The sequence below is a fragment of the Lepisma saccharinum genome, chromosome 1 (genome assembly GCF_977018435.1).
Source record: "Lepisma saccharinum chromosome 1, izLepSacc3.1, whole genome shotgun sequence".
NCBI lineage: Eukaryota > Metazoa > Arthropoda > Insecta > Zygentoma > Lepismatidae > Lepisma > Lepisma saccharinum.
The window spans coordinates 117,409,338-117,415,337 of NC_139229.1; positions in this window are offsets into that span (position 1 = coordinate 117,409,338).

The window sequence follows — 6,000 nt, forward strand, 5'->3', positions numbered from 1 at the left end:
TGACAGGTAAGTGACAACCTTGTCTTGAAAAAAGTTTGCATTTTCATATCTACAGCAAAATCATAGTTACCATTTGCTCACTGGCCCCTTGGCCTCACCCCTCTCTTCCTCAACTTCAAATGGGCATGTGGAATGGTCGACAGTGCTGCGGCTAACACCTTAGCACTGTTGTATAAAGTTCCGTGTCTTGAAATGCCTGCCTAGCATACGTACTTAGTGAATCCTTAGTGAATTTATTGTTAACATTCCATCTTTCAGGCATGCGTTCTTCAATGCGATAGCAACGATACTTAAGTGCGCCGGAGGGTTCGTTTCTCGATCCCGAAGGTTCTAGGTCTGAGTTCTTCCATTCGATTTACCTAATGATTAATCCTCAACGTCATAAAAGTGTCTTGAATGGCATTTTTTCAAACCAATCCCATATTTGCACCTCTACAATGAAACATTAAATATTCAATTGAAATTCCCAGATTCATTGATTGAATTGTTATTTGAAGACCACTTTATGCAAAGATAGGCTAATTAGGACTGGACCTACAATTTAAAGTGGGATTCGAACCACTGTGCCATGTGCCTCCACCTAGTATCGAACACGGGATCCCTTGATTACAGTGACGTGACCAAGGGGTAGGGGTGTTGATGGGAGTCAACAACCCCCTCCCTTTAAGGTCCAGTATTCCTAAAAAAAAAAGGCACATCAAAAGCGGGAAAACATTGCAAATTGAGGAATGGCTACTAAAAGAGGTACACGTAATTCCTCCTAAGAAAATAAAAAATGATTTGATTTGACTAAGCCAGAAATCCCGCGTTCGAATCACGGCCTGTCCACGGGTGTTCGTTGTGTCCCTTCATCAATTTTATCGTATCATGTTCGCAATTAGCCAAAAGTGACAGAAAAGCGAAGTAAAATAAACCAAACCAAACAATCAATGATTTGATTTTTGTTACTTAGCGTCGCTTTTTGCCACATTTGATTAAATAACAAGCAGAAGAACGCGCGTTCTCTTGCCCAAATAAATACAAGGTACATCCGTATTTATGAGTTTAGCTAATCAGTTTTTATTATTTATTGGAGGAAAAAAGATTAGAATTTAAATGAATACTACTAATGTAAGACGAGAGCGAGAGAGAGCAAATATTTGTTATATCTTCCGTATTTGAAAAAAAAAAATAAAGCATAACATTTCCGATCATTTTTGTCTGCACATAATAAGTTCTCATTTGATAAACAATAAAACTATATTTTTACATCCCACATTATACATACATATTATACATACAACGTGTATAAATTTATGGTGTAAATAGAGAGAACATAAATACTGCAGAAATTTCTTCCCCGAGTGCTTCTTCAGAAGATTTATAAAGGAATCGAAGGGAAACCAATCCCCTATCTGTTCCTATAGGAGATAGACTGAGGTACCATAAACCAGGACCTTTCAACCATTGCAGCAGGGGGCGCGGGGGGAGGGGTAAGGGAGGTAGAGGCACATATCTTCCCTTTCTCTTCCGGCGGCCGTTTCTACCTGAAACTAGTGAGGCGGAGGAAAACTCAGCTAGAGTAGCTCCTTCCAATCTGGCACCTAGGGACGAGAAGCGCGTGAAAACAAAGTGTTGCATATGAACTGTGGCTTCAACAAGACAATAAATATTGTGATTTGAAAATAATTAGAGATGTAAGATTGATTTATCTATCTCTGGTAGACTAGCTACTCCTCAGTGCACATCACTGCTTGATTACAAGCAATTCATTCATTGCGTTTGATTGTTCACTCATGTTCAGATAAAGTGGTACAGTCACGGATACTTCTGGGTTGTAACGATCCTATGTAAAGTAAATGGAGTTGTTACAACCCAGAAATGTCCGTGACTACATATTTCAACGGTTAAACCCTATAAATTGTGCCAGTTTATGTGAACAGGAGTGTACAAATAATAAAGTATCGTATGGTATGTGATTATGTATGTACAAAAAATGCTTCTCCAAGTAGACTTAAATTTTAATTTCAAAAACAATCTACACGATAACACTGGAGAGCGACGCTGATAAACGCACTTGCTTTTTTTCTACCCAGCCCTCAATCTGTCTGCAGGAAAAAATGACATCACCCACTCACTCCACTTCCAACACCAATCAACAGTCCCTGATTATACGTGACTGAGACAGCAGCACACGTGGAGATTCCAGATCACCCAAGGGCGCACACGGCGGTGGAGCAGCGCGCACCAATTTTTCCTTATAACAGCAGCCTCAATTACAGATCGTTGAAGGACGCCAAGCTTTACAAGACAGTGTTCCAAACCAATGGCAAATGTTACTACACATAAATTACTTGCCGTTCGTATTTTGTCAACAAGAGGACGGAAAAGTTTTGGTAAGGCGAGTTTCGACTTATCAGCAGTATTCGAATTTGATTACATAAAACAAACAGATGGACTTTTGATAAACATTAAAATACTGACCAAGGCAGAATTGGTCAGTGCCTTAATGTTTTATTAACATGGAAGCAAGGCTTAACAGTGTTACCAATGGACTTTTGAAGTGCCTTTGCAGATTTGGATATTTCTGGGGTATTATAACCCCCCCCCCTTGAATTCAAATGTCATTGCCCATTACATTTAAAAACAGCATTCCATTTATTTATTTATTTTATATATAACTTACAGTTCCAGGATTTCAATTTTTTCCTGCAAAAATCTGACATGCCTTTCCAAAATTATACTGTAATACTGAAAATTATTGATGAATAATAATTAACAGTACACGTTTTCATAGGAATCCCGTCCCCAGGTTGAAATACAAGCAACTTCCCTGCCAATTCCTTCAATTCGAGCACAAGTTACCATGCCAACAATCGCTTTAGAAAGTGATTCATGGAACGAGATTCACCCAACAATGATCCTGCGAAAGCCTGTAAGATAAAAATCCAATTTGTACAGAGAACTAGTGAGGCATCAACTGGGGAGAGCGAGTGTGCGTGTGTTTTATGTTGAATCTTGCATGTAGAATATACGTTTAAAAATGTGTTTGGTGGATGAAGTCTTGTGTACTGTAATTCTATACATGTTCTAAGCACGCTTAAAAATGGTTGGCAACACTGAAGTAAAAGAGCTATAATAGCAACTGAATGCAGGATTGATTATCTCCTTGCTCCAGAAAACTACAATCGGAATTAGTATTCAACTTGAGTCGACAGGATTAAAACATAACGTCCGAGAATTCACATTCTTCGTAGAATTACAGTGACAAAAGTAATGCATTCCAAAATTGATCGTCGATAACTTGAAAGCCCTAAGCAGTTCTCGCCCTCAGTATTCTTACTTGACAACGATATCAAGTTAGATAATATATCCAATTAATACCTGTGTATCTACTAACACCCATCCACCCCCCACTGTGGCCTCTTAATGCTATATGCCTTGCCTATCAAGAGAAAGTAAACTAGGGCGAGGGAATAAGTTTTTGTGAAAATTATCAATTTTATATTTGCCCATCCTAATTTATATCAATATTTGGCTCCTGCCCACCCAGTCAAAATTTGATGGCGCCGCCCCTGTACTGGCCTAATGATATCACTAACGTTGGTGTTATTCTGAAGAGTGTATACGTGACACAACTGCCAAATGGGATGCCTTCTTATCTTCATTGCAAGCAATGAACCTTACCCTGTTATCATATCACCCCACTGAAATCCGAGGCACAAGCGCTCCTTGCATGGAAACAACGTTGGGTTTATGTACATACGCCCTTGGCCTTGAAAATATTGACTACTTTAATAAAATGTGTCGATGTCATTACATGATGATTGCTGTTATTGTAAATCTTGCTCATTACATGAAACATGACTAGTGCAGCGTGTATGATTTAAGAAGCTATTTAGGAATTAAGGAGCGGAAGCGCTACAATAGTAACAGAGGTTTTCACTTTTTTCACGTCGCGGCGGTCCCCTTGGCTCTACCGCCTTCCTTATTCGTCTGCAAAAAATAATGTAATATCGAAATTCACAATAGTAACATGCAGAGATTGTCGAAAAACCCCTCTCTAAGGAATTCCTTGGCAGCCTTTTTCGGCGTTGTAAAAATAGGTAAGGATAGAATCGATAGTAATCTTATGTCCAATACACGTGAGATTTTATTAGTATTGAAAAAGTTAGGAGTGTGAGGGAGCGTTTGGCGTAATGTGATACTAAGGTGGATCACTGCGTTTTGTCTCACGACCCAGTTAATTCTTACTGCCGTGATTAATACAAGAGCTGGAAAAGCCATGTAAAACACCGAAATATAAATGGCCTAGAGTAAGGGAACCACGCTCAAGTTCTTCGGTTTAGGAAAAACAGTTCTTGGGATTTTTTTCACCAAGAATATGCTAACATCGTACATGCAGCAACCCGCCACAACACAATGCCCTCCCCTCCTCCTTCCCAACACCTCCAGGAAGCTGTGTATCCACTAAATGTATGACACTTATATGCTCACTCAAATCGAGTAATAAGAGAAGTTGGCTACATTGAAATGTATACTTTGTGCAACATACGGGGGAAAAATACAACTAACGAAGCCCCCCCCCCCCCTGTAGCCTAGATTTTTGTAGGATGGTAGACGCATTTCGACCGAAAACTAGAAATTTACGTTTTCCATTCTAAAACTTCCATTAACTGCATTTTCTAATTCGGTTAGATCGCAAGGCAATTTTATTACGATGTTTTCTAAAATGAAAGGGGGGGGTGCAGCTGCATATATACCTGGATAACAGTGGTCACTGATCATTTGATACTAAGTACAAATTGTAATTGATCAGCATGAGTCGCCAATCTTTCTACGAAATCTGCTGCCTGTCTTGTAGGTGGATATATTCAATGACTGTCATTGTTCTTTGATTGTTGGCATTAGAGTTAAATGTGTACAATTATTAGCTTCTATATCACTATACTTCGGAATAGGTCTAACAGGTGTCGTAAATGAATTGGTATAAGCTAAGTAGGACGACGTTCAAAATCTAAAGAAGCGTTATGTTTATTTTTTCTGTATGTTTGTTCCTCAATTGAGTACCGACAATGACATGATGTTCTCTCATTGGTTTCATAATTATATCTATCATTATCGTTGCAAATATTGTGGAGAGAGAAATACGATGTTCAAGAATCAAAGAGTACACAAACTACCTAATTCTTAAATGCTAGGAATTGGAAAGATTAAAATAGGGCTCCCAGCACCGATGTCTAGCAATAAAACTGCTGCTTTCATATCAAGGGTTCGCGGGTTCGATCCCCGGTGGAGGCAATATTCCATTAAGTGGTTCAGATTCCGATAGAAACTCCGATTAGCCTCTGTGTATATAGTGTACTTTAATACAAATCCAATGAACTAATCGTTGCAATACGGTGTACGCTTGGGCAATGTTATTGCTCGCAGTCCTAGTCCTACACGTTAATTAATTATAATTTGTAAGGTTAGAAAATAATTTCTGCAGTGCCGTCATATTGGCCAACCTTGATTCTGTGCCGGAGAATCACATCTAAAACTATTGGTCCAATTCTGATCAGTATTTATGCATAATTATTCTGAAATAAAATTATAATCTTCAGCAGTTAGTTTACTAACCAAAATACCCAGTTCAAGAGTTGCAAATAAGCTACATTCAATCAGTGGCGAAGCGTCCTATGAGGGCCGGAGGTCGGGCCTACCCTAATACGCGTAATTTGTCTATTACGTATTATTTTATTACTTATAATTTCATTAAACGACGCTTAATAAAAGAAAACTTAAATCCTAGGTCTTCCGATAATTACTGCAAGTTTCCAACCCTGCTTGGAACTCGATCTGCGCATTTAGCGAGGCCAGCCTGAGAGTGCCTCAACTGGTCTCATAACAACCTACGTGATTCGTGCGAGAAAACATAATTTCAGGGGCGCATACGCCTGTAACGTACACGGTGAGTCCGGCGAAGAGTGCCGATGTATACGAGCGCGTGACGAAGAAGGCAGTGGACGCACCTTGAAG